General features: G+C 34.5%; 1 protein-coding gene across 18 annotated transcripts in view; it reads right to left on the reverse strand.

Annotated features, from left to right (window-relative positions):
• elB (zinc finger protein elbow B) overlaps nucleotides 1-16089 on the reverse strand; it is a 239354-nt gene extending 223265 nt beyond the window's left edge. For 5 of the 18 annotated variants that reach the window (XM_073967624.1, XM_073967618.1, XM_073967622.1 and 2 more), the window contains exon 1: nucleotides 15589-16014. The gene's annotated coding sequence lies outside the window, so the exon portion shown is untranslated. Of the gene's footprint in view, nucleotides 1-15126 lie in introns of all 18 variants that reach the window. The other 13 variants (XM_073967635.1, XM_073967634.1, XM_073967627.1 and 10 more) reach the window with 11 other exon arrangements.
• Between the last annotated feature and the right edge of the window lie 2699 nt (nucleotides 16090-18788).

Consider the following 18788-nt stretch of genomic DNA (forward strand, 5'->3'; position numbering starts at 1 on the left):
TTTCAGATAACGATGGGAAATACACTCTGATACGGTAAATATGTGTCCTATCGATATAATGGTTTGGGACCACAAGTATATTTGCAGACAATTTGTAGTCGGTTTGTAGCTGGTTTGTGTGCATGGTAGCTGTGAACAGATCAACGGATTTGGTGCAAACTTTTCACCAGGAAATATTTTGTGCGGACATATTTAGACCAAGTTCGAAGATGGACCATATCAGCCTATCAGGGAGTGACCGATTTTGTCTAACCCTTCACAATCATAATATTTATTCTACATAAATCAAGTCCGAATATGGACAATGGGTCTACTCCAGTGGATACCTCCCACACAATACTCTAATTTGTGGTAGTTTAACACATGTCTCGCCTTGGAATTTTTTGAAGCGAATTGTCCCCGCGGCACATATTACGACGGTGGCAAGTCGTTACCTCCAGAGATAATGGCCCAAAAGCAATAAATACCCTTTCTCTGCCGGCACCAACTAAAATGTCTAATGAGCATGATGACTTAAGAATTGTACATCGTCCTTTGTCCAAGCCTATATCAAGTTCAAGAAGGTCTATATTAGACAGCAAATTCGAATATCCTCATCACAAAAGGTCAGAGCTTTCTTTGTCTTACGTGGAAATTAGCAGCTATTTGGGATCGATTTTAAATTTTTATTGAAGATACTCTTTCAGGTACTGCGATATCTTGTTTTTCGTGGAAAAGTCCACTCTTTCTGACATAAGCTTGTGGACACGATAGCTATCGAAAAGAGTGACTGACTATGGTCCAACATTTGCATATTTCTTATCTCTCTATACCTTATCAAAATAACGGTTTATTATTGGATGAAATTAGTTTTAGAAAATTTGGAGTCGATTTAGACATGTCTGTCCGTTGTTGTTGTTGTTGTAACAGTGTTTATTATTTTGTGTTTGCGCGTTCGTTGTTCTGCTCAATCTGACTCTGGATCTATCTCCAGTTCCAGGAAAGTAGCTGCTTCGATGGGATGTAACCACAGATCCACTGAAGTTAGATGAGTAGGTTTGGCACAACAGTTGAAAAGGCGCATGCCGCATACTGTGCAGATGTTTTGCAAGGTGCTATCAATACTTGACCAATAGGAATTTAAGCGACTGCAATATCCTGAACGAAGTTGAGCCAAAACTACTCTGATTTGTCGTGGCAGCTGACGCTCCTCCGCTGCGATAGATGGGGGATGTACTCCGAGGTCTTTATTCACACTGTATTTGCTTATGGCCTTAGCCATAAGTTTAACCTCTACCTTTCCGGAGCGGGATCCCTCCAGACGGCATTGAGATCGTAACTTTTTTCCACGCGAGGAATATGCAGATATCCGCTACAAAATCTACGGCCACTCTGTTCACTCCATGGACTGCGCAGTATAGAAGAGAGTAGAATGTCGTGGTCGATGGTAGCAGAATTCCCACCACATTCACTCGACACTACGTTCACATAGCCAGCGCATGCCGCAGCTATCTGCGACAAACTGAAGTCCAGAAACAATGTCCTCAAGTCACTAGCTGGCAGCACTTGGCGTGCAGATAAAGAAACCTCACTGACCAAATATAACGCCATAGGTTGGTCTATGGTAAGCTATGCGGCGCCAATTTGGTCCGCGAATTTAGTTGATACGCATTGGAAAGAGATTCAAACTTGTCAAAATGCCGCCCTGAGAATAGAAACAGGACGCCACCTCAAGTCTTAAGTGGACCATTTACATGAGGCAAAAATTCTTCCACTACAGCAACACAATGAGATGCTTATGTTGCAGTACTTGTGCGGGTCTTACCATAAGAGCCATCCCATCGCCATCTGCTGGCTAGGCCCGACACACCCAGGCATATCAGGAAGGATATTCATGCTCTAGAGAGGGAGGTCCAGCAATATAGGAGAGAACCCTTAGATCAAGAGGCATATCAGGCAGGTCTGATTAGCATTCACACGGACGTAGTTGCTAAGGCCATGTACGTCCGTCTGGCTGGCTAGTGCGCACGGTAACTCTCGAACGGATCAACCAATTTTTTCACTTCGTAATATTTTGCCCAAAATTAGTTTAAGTACCTCCCCCACAAAAGTTCAATTTTTTCTGTAAAATGGTGTGAACGATAACTTTCGAAGGGATCTATCGATTTGATCCAAACTTTTGCACCTCATATTATTCCTTCCAGATATAGATTGGGTTCGAATATGGACTATATCGGTCCACTCCTTCTGTTACCTCCCACACAAAATTCGGAAAAAGTGAAGTTTAAGAGCTCCTCTCGGTATACAACCGTTTAATTGTTTTAGGGCGCAAAGCTCCAAGAAATTCAGACGACACCAACTAACATGGAAAATCCGAAAGATAACTCTCGCAGGGAGTTTCTGATTGATCCAATCTATTCACCTTGTATTACTTCATCCTTTCATGTATCAGGTTGGAGTATGGACTATATCGGTCCCGTTCTTAGAGTTCCTCCCTAACAAAATTTGGGGAACGTGCAGTTTGAGGACTCCTCTCGGATTTATTTGAAATTTTTTTGCAGAGGGTTGTTTCCACAGTCCCTATTACACGGTGTAATTTTTTCTGAAGTAAGTCCATATGATATAATGACCCAAAAGCTAAAAAAACCCTGCTTGCACATATTAAAATGGATAGTGTGCAAAATAACTCTCAACATTTTCAAAAATTTCTTCCAAACTGAATTTAACGTAATTTAATACTTCAAGTTCTCTCTGAATCAGAAGTTTGCCTTCTAAAATTGTTTGGTATATGTCAATGATTTATTATAGCCCACATTATGTACAATACCTACAGATTTCACGTATTTTGAAGCAAACTCGTGATACAAAATAAATTTATTTTATATACGGCATAATTATTGTGTTTGCTTCTTTTTTTTTTTTTTGGTCTAAGGTTGAGGGTATATCTCCGTCAGAACATCTGGCTGATACTTCCTTACTTTTTCTGTCTTATATAGACTGTATACGATAGCTATCCCACAAACGTTTTATTAAAACACATTTCCATTACATTTTGTCTGATTTTAAAGCAAATTTACCCCACTGTGCAAAAGTAGAATGTCTTCATTCCCACTCCATTATTTTTATCGCCATGTTTAACAAACACTTGTGTTTAATTAATTTATGTTTGCCCACCTCTTCCTGTGCAGCAACATGCTGTTTTTATTTGAATTTTTCCTCTCCTCAGTTCTTCTCGTCGTTTGCTTTGACTGTTTATCGTTTTGTTTGGTTTTCCTTTGCGGCACAGTAATAATAATTATAACTATTATTAATGTGGTTAATCATTTGTTATTATTCATTATGGTTCAAAGGAAAATAATGACAAAGAAACAGCAGCAACAACGACAACAAAAAGTTTGAAAACGAGAAAAGAACTACAATTTTTTCTAATAAGTTTAAAAAAAAACTAATAACACTTAATTATGGAGTGTTAAACATTTAAGTGGGCTCATTACTGATATTCACCCTACTACCCTGCACACTCGCAATGAACTAACGATTTTGTCAGTCACTCAACCAGCCATTTAGTCATTCAATCACCCAACCAACCAAACTGGCAACCAACAAGTCACCGAGTTCGTTTAAATAAGTGATTAATTATTTTTAATTACTTTTTAGGCGATCGACCAACAACGACGACCGACGACGAATAGCCTGGAGAGGGGGTAATAATGAGGTTAATCGATATGCGGCGGTGATTTATGATGCTGATATTCTCATACATGTCGATAAGAAACTTAAAAAAATACAGAAAATAGCAACTGAAACAAAAACAACAATAACATCACAATGTTCTCAATCATTTTGCAGTAAACGATATTAATTTGTTGTTTGTGCTCATTGTTGAAATATTGTTTATTAGTAAAGGAGAGTGGAGTGAAGTATTGAAATCCTATACTACATTTGTTGTGGTGAATTCCCTCCCCAGTCATTAATGAAATTGTAGAATGATATGGGTATTTTCTGTCTTAGGCATGAATGATTTATTTTTAGGCCGTTTTAAGTCGTTTCAAATGAATGGCATATATCAAAATATAATAAATTTGAATACCCTGGCAAAATAATTACTCAACTCATGTGATTTATTTGCTGATAAATGGTAATGTGAGCGTTATTCAGCGAAAAAAGTTGGCATTTTAAAACGTAGAAAAATTTAAGCAAAGTTGTGATAGGCTTAGTCAAGTTGAATTATTTATTCCCTTTAGGATTAGAATAAAAAACTTTTCGCCAAAGGTAATAACGTGAATTAAAGTATGACTGAATGACATAGTTTTGAAAGGGGTATCTTTTTATACGGAGGTAAAGTGGCCAATTTTCCAAAAAAACCCGGCCAAAAATCGAAAAAAATACAAAGTCACAATAAATAGTGTCAATAGTTCAGTAATTGGATATAAAAGCAGATCAAAGTGACCCTATTTGGCAATTTACTCGAAAGGTGTCGTAGCCTCAATATTTAAGTTGTTCATAAAACAATTATAATATCCAAAATAAACAAGTAAGCCCGGAATGTCTCTTCCAGGAATAAAGATATAATAAAGATGTATGCGTGGACCTATAAAGACAAAATACCAAATTTTAAAGAAGACTAAATACCAAATTCCCGATATTTCGGTAAGATAAAGTTGGAAAAACAAAAAAAAAGAACAAAAAAAAATCAAGAGGTGGGGCTATATAAAGTCGTGGACCTATAGCGACAAAATAAGAGGGGGATGTTAAATACGCCCACCAAACACTAAGTACCTAATTTCAGCTATTTCGGTGAAATATTGAGGCCACAACCTTCAAAATACCGAAAATCGGGAGGTACCATCCTATGGGGGCTATATGAAGGCGTGGACCTATATCGACAAAATTCTGGGGGAAAGTTTAACACCCCCGTCTGTCCGTCTGTGGAAATCACTCTAGCGTCCTAACCCATTGAAATAGGTGTATAAACTTTTTGTAAAATCTATTGAGGGTACTTAGAACTTTTGGTATTTGAAAATGGGGTATATAGGTCTATGTTTCGGTATAGCCCCAATACAAAGTGACTCGTGACGCGTCGAAGTTTTATGGAATTTTGAAGATATTTATCCCATTTGACCATTGAATTGGTTGTATATTCGTATTATGAGTTTTCAGAGGATAACAAACATTTCTACCAAAAATTGTTTACATAGGTCCACGTTTTGATATAGCCCCCATATAAAGTACGCGTCGATTTAAAGTATGTTGATGGTATTAGTCCCATTCGACCATCGAATTGGTTATAATTTGGTATTTTGTGTTTAAAGAGGCAACAAAAAACATTTCTACCAAAAATAGCTTATTTACATAGGTCCACGTTGTGGTATAGCCCCCAAATAACGCCCAATATATAGTACACGTAATTTTTAAGTTTTTGCATTTATTAGCCCCATTTGACCACAGAATCGGTTGTAATTTGGTATTTTGTGTTTCCAAAAGCCAAGAAACATTTCTACCAAAAATGTTTATATAGATCAATATCTGCCGATTTTCGGTATTTTGAAGATTTTAGCTATATTATCCTACCAAAAAAAGCTGACATTTGGTATTTAGTCCTCCTTTGAGCTACAAAACATTCTGCCAGAAATTTATCAGCACAGGTCCACTAAACTGGTTTTAACTCAAAGGGAAAAATCGATGTTGGATTTTTTATGCGGCAAAAGTGTTTAGTTTTGTTAGATTTTAAGATTGCCAAAGTTTGGGCACAATCGAAATATGTTAACAAAAAATTGTGAAAATCGGCTCGGATTTTAATTTTTGCTATAGGTATATAGGCCCAGCACAGTAGTCCAACTTGTATGGAAAGGAATGCCAAAAATAGTTCTAATCGATCTACCGCCTCGAAATGTTAAACGTAGGGTTATAACGAGGCAAAAAGATAGAAAAACATTTTTAGTGGATGTAGGTCCACATTTACGTATAGCCCCCATATAAAGGTACCACCCGGTTTTTGGTATTTTGACCAATTTAGACATACTTTCCAACCGATTTGTTCGAAATTTTACATTTTGAGTTCTGAGTGAAAAAAACACATTTATTTATTTTATTTATTTTATTTATTTATGAATACCTGCACAACAAGACAAAAATCTTATAATTACAGTACAGGTTTGGTTTTTATGAATTATCCATTTAAAAATTTAAATACAAAATTAAATATAAGAGGAAGAGTTACAATGATAAAAAATAGAATTATTACAATAATAAAAGAGAATAATATAAAGCAATTTATTAGAAATAAATAAAGGAGAATTATAGATTATTTGATTCAGTTGTATATAATTTGAAAATATGCTTTTTAAAGATAAACGCGTTGCTGATCGTTTGAACTTCATGGGGAAGAGAGTTCCAAAGACGTATGGAATTTATAAAAAAGTGTCTATCAGATAATAGATTTCGTTGTTTTAATGGAATTAAGATTCTGCCTCTCTCAGATCGTGTGAATTTTATTCTTTTAAAAAGATGTTCTGGTTTTTTTACTTCAATAATTTTGTGAAGAAATATTAACGATCTTATCTTGAGAAGATGATTAAAACTAACACCGTAAAGAGTTTTAGTAAGGTGAGAAATGTGCTGGTTTCGTTTCAATCCATAAACATAGCGTATAATATTATTGAAGGCTACGTTCAATTTTCGCAGGCTGGATGAATCGCAGCTAGCGAAAAGTTCGCATCCATAAATTAACCCGGGAATTAGGAAACTCTTCGCCAGAAGTATGCGGATATTGATTGGTGTGAACGACTGTGTAACCCATAAAGCTCGCAGTTTAGCATACGTTTGCCCGGCAACAGCATTCACGTGGTTGGACCAACTTAAAGTATTGTTGAATACTACTCCTAAATTCTTGGCATTAGGAACAATATCAATGTTCTGATTATTAATAACAATATTAAGGTTTGGCAAGGAAAAATTTTTATTTTTATGTATGACGAGGCACTTTGATTTTTGAGGATTTAATAAAAGACCGTTTGCTGTAGCCCATCTGTACACACTGGAAAGATCTTTATTAAGTTTAGTTATGCATTCGCCAACTCTATCAACAGACCCACTTGCATAGACTTGAACATCATCAGCATACATAACGACGTTGCTATTGACAATTTGGGTTGGTAGATCATTAGCGTATAGCGAGAATAGTAAAGGCCCAATGATTGATCCTTGGGGAACACCCTTCGGAACTACCAAAGGCATGGATTTAACGTTGCCTATGCAAACGGACTGCAAGCGGTCACTTAAGTATGTCCTAATTAAATTTACGGCTGTGGAGGAGAATCCAAAAAACAACTTTAGTTTCATGCAGAGATTTTTGTGATCTACTGAGTCAAACGCTTTCGAATGATCAAGTAAAACAAGAAGGCAAAATTTGTTGTCATCAATGTCATATCTTATTGATTCAGTAACTTCGACTAAGGCGCTTAAACAGCTGTGATTGGCACGAAGCAAAAAAATGTTCAATATAGGTCCACGTTTAGGTATAGCCCCTATATAAAGGTACCGTTCGATTTTAGGTATTTTTACGATTTTAGCCAAATTTTCCAACCGATTTAGTTGTAATTTTGCATTTTGAGTTCTGAGTGAACAAAATACCACCTTGCAAAAAATGTTCAATATATGTCTACGTTTAGGTAAAGCCCTCATATAAGCATACCTACCGATTTTCAACAGATGGGGGCAGCTGGAAACTGGAGACTTTCCCCTTTATTAAAAAAATACGGAGTCTCCCAAAAAATCCCAACATTAGTAAAACTCAATATAAATTTATAGTACTGATATTAAGAATACTAGGAAAAGTCATTTACAACGAATTTATTTACGAAGAAGAAAACTATTTATGTATATGTTTTTTTCGCAAAAACATTGTCAATGCCATCAACTATAAGTTTCATTCTGGAAATTATACATTTACCCCTTAAATCCGACATCGATTTTTTAAAACCACCCTTAGGTCCACGGTGCCTCATAATCACACCGAAATGGCTGAAATTTGGTATTTAGTCTTCTTTGTAATACCCCCCCCCCCCACCCCATACGACGGTACAACTTTCATCAGGGGCAAGCCCATAATTCCTGACAAAATAGAGTGAAAGTTGTAAAAAACCCCTATGACACCGTGTGTAGTTGTTGGAGCACAAGATAACTCTCGAACGGATCTGCCGATTCGGGCCAACATTTGGCCTTCCTAATATTTTGTCCAAACATAGTTTAAGTTCGAAGATAATCCTATCAGTTCACTCCTTCAGGTACCTCCCCCACAAAAGTTCAAAAATGTTCAGAAAAATTTTGTGCACGACAACTCTTGAAGGGAGTGATCGATTTGGTACATACTTTACGCAGGCAAATATATCTACCAGGTATAATTCAGGTTCGAATATGGAATATATTTCTTCACTCCTTCGGGTATTTCCCACACAAACTTTCGGATAGGTTTAACTTAAGACCTGCTCTCGGATCACTTTTTTTTTTTTTTTTGAAGCAAATTGCATTCACTGGCCATCTTTACGATAGTACAAGTTTTTTCAGGGGCAAGTCCATACTTCATGAGAAAATAGCCCAAAAGCTGTAAAAATCACTATGACACCGTATATAGTGGCTGGAGAGCACGAAAATCTCGAACTGGTCAAGAGATTTGGTCGGAAATTTGGCCTTCGACATATTTTGTCCAAACTTAATTTCAGTTCGAAGATGGGCAATACCGGTACACCACTTCCAATACTTCCCCCTAAAATTTAAAAAATGTCACTAAAATGGTATAAACGACACACTTTCTTGAACGGGGTAACCAATTTGATCCAAACTTTGGATCGGCTAATATTTTGTCCAAATTTAGTTTAACTGCTAACTTCCCTGCCAAACTTCAACATTTTTGTTTAAGTGCAGTTTAGGGTCTGTTCGAAGATCCTTTGGAAATGTATGCCGATGCTATTGGTTGTGGTCCTGTTTACAGCGGTATTATGTTTTCCGTGGGCAAGTTCATGCTTCTTGGCATACTTGTTCAAATGTTATACGATGACCCACTGAAATGACTAGTGGGTGCGATATCTGACTCCCAAAATAAGATCGATTATGAACCATGTCGATCCATTCCCTCAAGTACAACTTTCATCCTAATCAACATTTTTGCCTGTAAGTTCAAATGTTCAAAAAGGGCCACAAAATTCTGAAAAGACCCTAAATAAATTCGATCTGTCCGTAGATGAAAGTTTCAATTCACATATGCTGAGGGTATATCTCTTGTAATGGACTTTTGACAGAACATTTTAAAAGGAAGTCCTAACTTCAGTTTTCCTTAACTCTTATTGCATGCATTTCCTTTAACTTGAACTTCGTCATTTTGGTAACGGTAATAGCATCTACTAAATTGTACGATATATTGTACAATAAGTTGTTTTAACCAGGATTGTAAGAATGTGGTAACAATTTCTGCTAACTGAGAATGCTTGTATAACAGAAAGGCATCTGCAGACACCACCAGCTTCAAGAGCATCCCACTTACAACTTCCGTTCTTTCCAATTTAATCGTCGTCAAGATAACATCGATCTCTTGTGCCTACTAGAATCCAAAAATTCTAAACTTTGGACGTGGTCTTAGTAAAACTATAATTAAAGTGAATGTTTAAATTCGGTGTTTTATTGACATCAGGTAATTAAACCAATATTCGCTTTGAATTGTCCATTTTTACCTAGTTAAAAACTTGTGATTTAGGAAAAAGTGCACCTTTACTATCACCTTGGTTATGTTCTAGAGGGAAATTATTCTTCATCCCAAGCATGTCCTATATGGACATGCAAAGAAGAAACATAACTCCGCTGACTGTTTGTACCCATCCCACAATTTCATCGATGGTAGCACTCCCTACTTATCCATTGGAAGACGGCGATTTTATTCCAAATCAGCAACTAAAAACAATCGTCGTATTCTGCAATATCATCCTTTGTCATTTCTGGACCATCATCCAGATTCCCACCAGCACATCCAGATTCGGGACAATATTCCTGAACCTATGAATGACATGAGTTGTCCACGAAGCCATGAATTCAAGTAAGATTGGTGCATAAATAGCCATAAGAGTCCTACAAAAAATAAGGAACTTGGACCTTGTTCAACAATACATTAAATAAGACTTTGCCAATTTTAGTTTTCATTGAAAACATTTATTTCTTTTTTTTTATTTCATAAAAAAACACTAAATTTTATTACCAAAAATTTCACATATGTATTTAAAAAAAAAAAAAAATCCATGCCTATTTAATGCAGTCGCTGTTAAAACTCAATCAGAATTATAGTTCGTTGGGTATATCAATGATCTTAACAAATTATAAACAAAATAAACAATAACTTGGAAATGATGAAAAGAAATTAAGTTGTACAGTACACTAGCAAAAGAAACACCACAAAGAGAGAATAGCGCTGCAGGTATGCAGATCAACATTCACTGTTAGTCTTAAATATTGTGTCATTGCAAAAGCATCAAAAGAATGAAATCCAGTTAGTTACAAGATCATAAGAAAAAAAAAAAAGAAACGTGGATTATTAAACAGCAATAGTAAAGTGTATTTTGATCTGCTGCATCAAAAAACCTAATGTAAAATTGTAAAGTAATGTGACAAATATTTAACACCAAATCAAGAAAGTGCTCGTTAATTAAATATCAAAATTGTTAATATTTATTGAATAATTATAGGCTTGGAATTTCTATCAAAAATTCGATTAATTTGAATGATATTAATAATGTGCTTAAAATTGTGAAAATTATAGGTAGCCATTTTATATTCCTATATACCTATATATGGGCAATATTATTGAAAATTTAACATCGTTGAAGCCAAGGTTTACCCCTTTATAACTCGCGAATAGTGGTTGTATATTGTACAATTTAAATGCTTTTGGATAAAATGAAATGTTTTTAGACTTGGCAAAAAATATTGGGTTTCAAAGTTGATTTTCGTGGAAGCTGTGGCTATATTTATGTTAAAAAATGGGTAAAAATGGGTTGAAGCCAACGTGTCTTTTTTTGTTTTCTCTCGATTTGTGATTAAACCACACTTTTTACGATTTTCCCGTTAAAGTAAAAGTAGAAGGCAACTAAATAAGGATCATCTCACTAGTGTATAACTTCTCAAAATTTGATCTGCGTCTACCATTAAATGATGCTGACATTTTGAAGCCAGATTTTAAGTGTTTTTTGAAATTTTCTTATAATTTCGTTCCGCAAACAGGTTTTTCAAAAAATCATATATAGGAATGAAGAACTCACGATTCTGATTTATTTGATATATGTGTCGTGAATGTAGCCTACACAGCTTCAGAGAAATCTGTATCCAAATACGAAAATTTTGTGTGAACAAATTTCTAAAAATCATATTTTTCGGGCCTAATTTTTACAATTGGCATTCGATTTACTCGTACTTGATTGCAAATTTTTGATTTTTACGTTGCGGATCTAATAAATCAATACTCGTGAAATTCCATCTACTAAAACGCGAGATACGAGAAATTCCAAGGTAGGAAAATCACCTAATATTGTTTTTGAAAATATCGCGCATTTTATCGCGTATTCTGTCGGCAGCTTGCACTGCTATGAAAAAACTAGTGCAGGATCTTCCTTTTTACGGAAACAAAGATTAAAAAACTTCACTGATAAGGGAACTACATTCATTTTATCCCAAAAATAGTGTGTGATGCTACATCCACGGTTCTTGACTGATTGCCTTGAAATAGGTATATATCGATGCAGATTTTCATGGTGACACTAAAACCGGATGCGGAACGAAATTGTATGAACTTTGGGAAAATTAGTGATGTTTTATAGGTTTTTTAATGCTAAGATGCAGCCGATGCTACATCTTAGCGTCCAAATTATATTTCGAAAAATATATACAAATTAAAAGATGTGGTCATGCTGTACATGAAAATCACATGCGGACAAAACGATTTTGATAATTACGCGATTTACACATATTTTAATAATGCATATAAGTTAAAGCAATTTATTTGAACTCTGTTTCCGTTTAAGAAGTCTAATGATTTATTTCAACAACCCGATAACCTTCCTCAATGGCAAACCTTCTATGTGAATGTAGATAAAGCAAAATCCACCCATTTTCTTGGGAGTTTCAAGAAAAATAAAAGAAGTACTCTTATAGAATTTTTCCAATATTTTCGACTCTAGAATGCGTGTGAAAACTATTATTCCAAACCAAAATTAGTTTTTTGTAACACAAATATGTGCTTATTTTGGCTATAATATCCTAAATACTATCCCGATGATTATAAGTTTGGTCTCATTTGATTCCCCGTGAAGTCTTTATTTAAAACTGTTACTTTTTTGTAATTTTTGACGGGTATATGGAGCTATATTTTCAAAAAATTCGGATTACATTTAAAATTTTGTCAATTTTTTGTAAATTCCGCGAATGCTGAGAAACATTTTACAAGTATTATGCAATCTACTTAATGACGTCACTTCGTGATAACTTTTTAGTGAAAATTGTGCTCAATAAAATAATTAGCGTGTTTATAATAATTTTTTCTTAAAAGCAGAAGTAAAACCGCGATAACATTTGTCCGCAACAACCAAAAATTTGCTCGCGAGCGGATTTGTACTGGGGAATTTTTTCTTAACCTATGTACCAAAAATCGTTAATGTAGCGCGAAAAGAAAAAAATCACTTTTTTGGAAATGGAATATGAAATAATTGGCAGTTTTGCCCATATACATATAAATTTCATTTATATAGTGATATAATGTACTTCGTAATCATCACGGATTGGCTACCCTATTTTGGTGCCTCAACGTCTTAACAACAACAAAACATCGATCTTCATTGAAAAGGCCTCTTCAACGATAGCTGATGTGTTTGGTAAGTTCCTCTTAATTCAATTCCTATGAAATTGTAGTTTTGTTGCTCTATCATAGGCTGAGAGACAGAGTTAGGAACAAGTTGTATTCGTTTTCTTATGTTAAACCTTCTGATGATCATTATCGTCATTCTGTGTTTTTACAAGTACAATATCATCATTATCGCTTATTATTAGCATTCTCATCTTTATTCTAAACAATAATTTTGAAGCATAAGAAGTACATATGATAATCGCACATAACCTAAACTATACATTAAGAATTAAAACATTATGAATTGTAATCGCTGAATGAAATCCCTGGAATTAAAATGAATTGTTATTAAGAATAAAACCGGAGTTTTCCTGAAAGAATGATGATGAATAGGATCTAGGCATGTATTAGTCGCATTCGATTATGGGTTCTATCATAAACATTAAGCCGATAGAACAGAGGAAGGGAGGGTATAGAGGCTTCACCCCCCATCTAAACATCTGGGAGGTTGAATATTAAAAACAATATTAAAATACCAATATTCAATAGTTTTTTTTACATTAAATGGGGTAATTTTTTTTTTTTTCGTTGTAGATGTTCTGGTCCATTATAATTTTTCTGTTTTAGCTTAAAAAAAAAGGGAGACTTAAATTTATTATCGTAACGTGGAAACCGATTGATAAAGAGGAAGGACCGAACCCCGAAACCGACTGAACAGTTAGCCCTACTGATGACTCCCGTAGTCCTAATCCTCGATATTAGTTTAAAATGATTAAAACCGATACCTGTTAAACAGATGGGGGGTGAAGCCTCTATACCCTCCCTTCCTCTGTTCTATCATAAACATTAAGCCGATAGAACAGAGGAAGGGAGGGTATAGAGGCTTCACCCCCCATCTAAACATCTGGGAGGTTGAATATTAAAAACAATATTAAAATACCAATATTCAATAGTTTTTTTACATTAAATGGGGTAATTTTTTTTTTCGTTGTAGATGTTCTGGTCCATTATAATTTTTCTGTTTTAGCTTAAAAAAAAAGGGAGTCTTAAATTTATTATCGTAACGTGGAAACCGATTGATAAAGAGGAAGGACCGAACCCCGAAACCGACTGAACAGTTAGCCCTACTGATGACTCCCGTAGTCCTAATCCTCGATATTAGTTTAAAATGATTAAAACCGATACCTGTTAAACAAGTATTCGATAAACACTGACCGTGTTCGTTACACTCTGTCGGCAAAGCCGACTGATACTTTTTTACTTGTTTTTTTGCTCAGAACACTTCTATAGCGAAAATTAAAGACACACCCCCAATATTTGCTATAGATTTAAGCTGCATGTTCTGACCAAATTTATTATGGTTCTGATGGATTTCAAAATATTTCCATAAGAAACGTGAACAGAATGTGTCACGATACAACCACAGTTGCGTTTGCTGATCGAATTTTATCTAATCAGTTTTCGCCTATATACGATATAACACATCTCAGTTCTTTGATATTGATAGAAATCGGTTCAAATTTATATATTGATTTCATAAAAGTATTTTTTTTTCGCCCGATTAAACCTAAAAATTTAAAATATGGTATGTATGTATGTCTGCAAAATTTTGTTTAACATGGTTCGAATATTGATACTGTTCCCACATAGGTTTCAACCGATTTCCATTTTTATTATCCATGATATTTGATTTTGATGCCCATGTATTGTATATGCCAGAATTATCACAGTCCTTTTCAAAGAAAATTTAATGAGACAAACCAATTATGTAGGTGCCGTCGGCTTGCATAGTTTCACAAATTCAAGAACTGCTGTTAAAAAACTCCCCGCAATCTTAGTACGTATTCTCTCTCTTATAAGACCTTCGAACTCATTCCCTTAGTACTAAATTTTCTTAAGATTGCACATTTAAATCTGTGTTCGCAACCTTCCATGTTCATTAGTCTAATGCAATGATTAGTGCTTAATACGATACCATAATTTTCCACACTAGTCCACGTTCAACACAGTTTTAGTACACCATCTTTAATACTAACCCACGTTAATGTGTCATATTACGCATAATTCTTTTAATATCATTAATTACAGGCTGTGTTGCTTAAATTGCTGAAATGCGACTAAAATACTTTTATAAACATACATAATTCCTCCCATGCATAAAGTTATATAATAATTGTTCCACAAACATTTCAGAAGGGACATGGGAGACTTCTCTCATATCAATGAGTGCACCCCGATTCATATTAGCTCAATGATATGCATAAAGTTACCTTTTATCAAAATCTAGTTTTATAATCCATTGTAATGTAATCCGATATTTTGATGTTTGGTTCCATACTGCAGAGTGTCAGTTAATCCAACATTAGATACATGTATGTATGTAATTAATCCATGGATGGCTTTCTTATACAAATATATGTAGATAAGGTTCCTTGCAATATTTTTATTATCGATGCACTTTTCATTGATGTTTGTAAAGGGACACATAAAACTCCACAAAAAGGAAATTTTCTTAAAAAATAAATTTATATAAATTCTCTAAAATTTTTTAAAAATTGATACGTTATTTCGCATATTTGGATGCCGCTATTTTTTGTTTAATTTTATAACTATATGGAATTATTCAACATAATCTTTTTTTAACTACTTTGTTTTATTTTTTAACTGCATTTATTATTTTATTTATTTTGTTTCCAGTTTCTCTCTTCTCTTAAAACTATTTAGTTATTCACCTTAAATTTTAATTTAATTGATGGAAGGGTTATTATCCAAAATGCATATTTTATCGTTGTTTATTCCGACATATTTTAAAACAATTTTTTTTATTTATTCCTTTTTTATCGTTTTTTAACCGCGCGTTATACATTTACGTTTATAATCAACAACATCGACTAAAAAACAGCCAGGAAAAAAATACCATAACTCTAGAGTGCAAATGCAAAACAAAACAACAACATCAAAAAAATAAAGAACAAAAACATTGACAGCAACAACATTTGGCATACGTTGTCGTCGTTGTAGTAGGTACGCATGAATGCATTTCGCATAGAAGCTACGTAAATACGACGTTAGGAAGGAAAAACACACCACAATACGAAAAATTCAATAAAAATTACAGATGTTGTGTGTAGCGACAATGACAACAGTAGAAATACAACTAAAATCGTGTAGTGTTGCCATTTTTGTGTTGGCCCCCCAAAAACTAAGAACGACGACGACGAAACAACATCAACAAAGCAACACACAGCAAGCACATCAAGCTCAAGCATACCAGAAGAGGCACAGAGACATTGTGGTGTGCAGTTGTTGGTTGGGTCTGTTTGCCAGCCAGCTGCCTGCCTCAATTTTATGGGAGATGTATACAGAGAAATGGAGCTCATTTTCAATATAAATGAGAGCAATAAATAAAATGAGATATATAGAGGAACAGAGAGTAGTATTGATTGCATTGTAAACAAAATGAGAGACCCAACAAACGAGTATTGTGCATTGACTTTTCAACAAGTGTGTTGTGTCTTGGAAAACCTGCTCCCCATCAAGTGTGCTCCACATTTAATTGGAGCTCTTGCTCTCTGCCCACATTGACTCATGTTAAGGGGTAGTTTACACTATATGTAAATGTCATATGACATGAAATTTTCCATCATTATATAGTAGCTAATATGTGCAATATCAGGGATTTTCCTTACGCCATTTACTTTGTGCGTCCACACCAGCAAAATTGTAATAAAATTACGTCTCCACATTGCCTGCGTGGGTAGATATGGAATGTTTTTATTTCGTGTCATATGACATTGATAGATAGTGTAAACTACCTCTAAGGAGTATGCTCTCGTTTTATATAAATTTCATTTCTCTCGTGAGTTAATTTTATTCTCCATTAATTTCCATTGACTCTTTGTTGAGAATCAAACGGCGCATGTGGAGTACAAAGAGAGCGTTAATTTGTTTTGTAGCAGAGTGGGGAAAAGGGGGCAGATTTCCAGTTGTTGAAAAACAGAAAAAAAGTAGTAGTAAATTTTGTCAGTATTAAATACACATTTAGACATAACTGCAGATAAATAACAATCATGTCAATCAATTAGCGTATAAACGGATAAATTTGTACAATTTACATGTTTATTATAATTGAGAATATTTGAAGAGATTTATTAGTGATGTTATTAGTTTTTGGAAAATAAGATAGTAGTAGGCATGAGAGGTTAAGAATGTGTAAAGGTAAATACCTATTGGTATATGGTAAATTTCAAATTTCCTTTACAATTACATCGATAAAAAATTAAAAAATTTTTTTACAAGCACATTCACGATTTTTGGTACATGGGTTAAGAAAAAAATCGTGGTTTCAAATCTGTTCGCGTTTACAAAATTGGATGCTGCGCCCAGAAGTTATGGGGGTTTTATTCCCTTATAAAGAAAAAATATTTAAAAATTCCCTTTGTGTTGTAATACCAAAATGTATATATAAATCGGTAACAACATTTAATATCTATCCGTAGACGCCTTAATATTTGCTAAATTTACTTTCATTATCGCGGAAAATCAAAAAATAATGAAGGAATCTTGGAGTAAATTTTATTTATTCTAACTCAGAGTCCATAACAATGTCTAAAAAATAAATTAAAAATACGTACAGAATCTAGACAATGTCCAGAAAAATGTGAGACCAAAAATTTATAGATTGGGATTTTAAATTGCATATTGCAGCTACAACAAATGACAAAAGTTTATTGTTGGAACATAATTTCAAGAATATATTTTTTGGTTTAATACGAAAATTTTGAGAACATTTTTTGGGTGTTATTCTATTATTTCGCTAAATTTCCAAACAAAACCTGAATTATTTTGCTAAAACCTCTTCAAGGAAAATAGTTTATCATCGTGAAAGTATAATTGCTTAGTGTGATAAGCACTAGAATTAGGAAATAAAGAGTGATATTGACATTACAATCAAAGAAAAAACGTAAAAGTTAAAAACCGTATAACGCGCGAAATAGTTAAAATCAGTTGAGGCGCATGTGCTTTTCGCATAGAGCGAGTGCTTCTCTGTCAATATGTTTGCATTTTTCCATGTTTCATTCAGCGACCAAAGTGTGCTATCAGTTGCATCTTACTACACCAAAATGCTTCATGTGGGTAAAAATAACGCGATGTTCATATGATTATAAGGCGCATCCGATTTCAGTGACCCCCTGTTAAAAATACGTCAATAAGACAAATTTTATACAGATTCGTCAAGAACCGCGGATGTGCTACCTGATTCTATTTTTGGTTAAATACGAATACTACTCCCGAATCTCTGTAACTTATGACACACCTTTTTGACAAATATTATAATCGCGTATAAAGGATTCCATTTATGTAAAAAAAATTAAGGGAAATCGCGGTTTAGTATGCGGATTAGTCAAAATAAAATTGCGCTTATTTTCCTATTTTCAGGGTATCTATATCAGCGGTTTTAGTTGATGGATTCGATCGCGGTAGGGCTCATTAAATCCGGCGCGGAAAAAAACTAAAATCACGCGGGGTTCAAGGGTACCTGAATCACAGTTGTAAATTTTGAAGCCAAAAAATATATTTTTAAAGAAAAATTACGCACCAAAAATTCGACTTTGGACTCCTATTACTAGGGAGCTGTACGGAGCACACCCATGAGATATACATCAAACGACGTGGAATCACGAGTTCTACAATCCAATAAATAGTTTAGTTCATTATCTGGTTGCGCCCTCTAATTATAAGAAAAATTCCAAAAACCCCGATTTCAAAACTTCAAAATGTCAGCATCGATTTAAGGGGGATGCACTGTATATATCGAGAAGCCATACATTAGAACCATGTTGCCCAAGGGGTATTCTTCAATTCTTTCTTTGAGCTTAGGTCTGAATTTTCCTTGGTTTTACCAGAAATCAAGAAAAAACACAAAAAAACT

Source organism: Musca autumnalis, unplaced genomic scaffold (genome assembly GCF_047663935.1).
Source record: "Musca autumnalis isolate F117 unplaced genomic scaffold, ASM4766393v1 scaffold_2, whole genome shotgun sequence".
Taxonomy (NCBI): domain Eukaryota; kingdom Metazoa; phylum Arthropoda; class Insecta; order Diptera; family Muscidae; genus Musca; species Musca autumnalis.